Source organism: Vulpes lagopus, chromosome 10 (assembly GCF_018345385.1).
Source record: "Vulpes lagopus strain Blue_001 chromosome 10, ASM1834538v1, whole genome shotgun sequence".
Lineage (NCBI taxonomy): Eukaryota > Metazoa > Chordata > Mammalia > Carnivora > Canidae > Vulpes > Vulpes lagopus.
This window is the reverse complement of record NC_054833.1, coordinates 55394991-55397240: the sequence shown is the minus strand read 5'-3', so window position 1 is coordinate 55397240 and position 2250 is coordinate 55394991.

Sequence of the window (2250 nt, the reverse complement as noted above, 5' to 3'; positions counted from 1 at the left end):
ACCATACACAACATAATGGATTATTTGGATTAAAGACCTGAGTGTAAGATTTGAAACCATAAAAATCTTAGAAGAAAATGTAGGCAGACCTCTTTGACATTGGTCTTAGAGACATTTTTCTGAATATGCCTCCTCAGGCAAGAGAAACAAAAGCAAAAATAAACTATTGAGACTACACCAAAATAAAAAGCCTTTGCACAGCAAAAGAAACCATCAACACGATGAAAAGTCATCCTACTTAATGAGAGAAGACATTTACAAATAAAGGTTTAATATACAAAATATATAAATAACTCAACACTAGAAAACCAACTAATCTGATTTAAAAATGGGCGGAGGACCTGAAGAGACATTTCTCCAAAGAAGACATACAGATGGCCAACAGACACAGGAAAAGATGCTCAACATCACTCATCATCAGGGAAATATAAATCAAAACTATGATGAAATATCACCTCACCCCTGTCAGAATGCCTAGTATCAAATAGACAAGAGATAACAAGTGTTGGCGAGGATGTGGAGAAAAAGAAAACTTTGTGCACTGTTGATGGGAATGCAAACTGGTGCAGCCACTGTGGGAAACAGTATGGAGTCTCCTCAAAAAATTAAAAAAATAAATACCATGTGATCCAGTAATTCCACTACTGAGAATTTACCCAAAGTACATAAAAACACTAATTTGAAGAGATACATGCACCCCTGTGTTTACTGCTGCATTATCTATAATATCCAAACTATGGATTCAGCCCAGATGTCTTTTGACAGATGAATGGATAAGGAAGATGTGATGTATATATATATATACACAATGGAATATTACTCAGCCATCAGAAAGAATGAGATCTTGCCATTTATAATGACATGGATGGGGGATCCCTGGGTGGCGCAGCGGTTTGGCGCCTGCCTTTGGCCCAGGGCGCGATCCTGGAGACCCGGGATTGAATCCCACGTCAGGCTCCCGGTGCATGGAGCCTGCTTCTCCCTCTGCCTGTGTCTCTGCCTCTCTCTCTCTGTATGACTATCATAAATAAATAATAAAATAAAAAAAATTTAAAAAAATGACATGGATGGACATAGAGGATCTTATGCTAAGCAAAATAAGTCAAATACCATATGATTTCACTTATGAGTATAATCTCAAAAACAAAACAAACAAACAAATGTGGAAATAGACCCATCAATGCAGAAAATAGATGGACAGTGGTGGAGGGGAAAGGGATGGAGGATAGGCAAAGTGGATCGAGGAGCGTGGGAGGTCAGGCTTTAGTTATGGGATGGATAAGTCACAAGAATAAAGGTAAAGCACAGGAAATAGAGTCAGTGATACCATGAAGGTGTGATGTGGTGACAGGTGGTGCCACACTTGTGGTGAGCACAGCATCATGTATAATGAACTTAGTTGTACACCTGCAACTAATGTGTCATTGTGTGTCAAGTATACTTCATCAAAAAAGTAATCCCTATGTTATTCTTTTTAATGGTTACATTGTATTTAGTTGTGTGGGTGTATAACAATTTAAGCAGTCCTTTATTTACATTCAGTCAGTTATTTCTAATAATTTACAATGAAAAACAATGCTGCAATGATTTTCTGTGGATATTTAACTTTGTGTACATGGGAAAATACAGCCTTTGGATAAAGTCGTATTGACTGAGTCAAAAGAAGTATTTTTTTTTTTAAAGATTTATTTATTTATGATAGACAGAAAGAGAGAGAGAGAGGCAGAGACACAGGCAGAGGGAGAAGCAGGCTCCATGCTGGTAGCCTGACGCGGGACTCGATCCCGGGACTCCAAGATCGCGCCCTGGACCAAAGGCAGGCGCTAAACCGCTGAGCCACCCAGGGATCCCCAAAAGAAGTATTTTTAAAAAAGGATTTTTTATTATTTATTTAAATACACAGAGAGGAGAGAGAGGCAGAGACACAGGCAGAGGGCAAAGCAGGCTCCATGCAGGGAGCCCGGCATGGGACTGGATCCCCAGTCTCCAGGATCACGCCCTTGGCTGAAGGCGGTGCTAAACCCCTGAGCCACCTGGGCTGCCCCAAGAGAAGTATTTTAATAGCCCTTCAATTACCTTGTAGTAGCTTACACCTGTACTAGCAGGACATGAGAACACATTTTATCCTATACTCTTATCAGCGTTATATATTATGACATTAAAAGCTGGGATCCCTGGGTGGCGCAGCGGTTTGGCGCCTGCCTTTGGCCCAGGGCGCGATCCTGGAGATCCGGGATCGAATCCCACGTC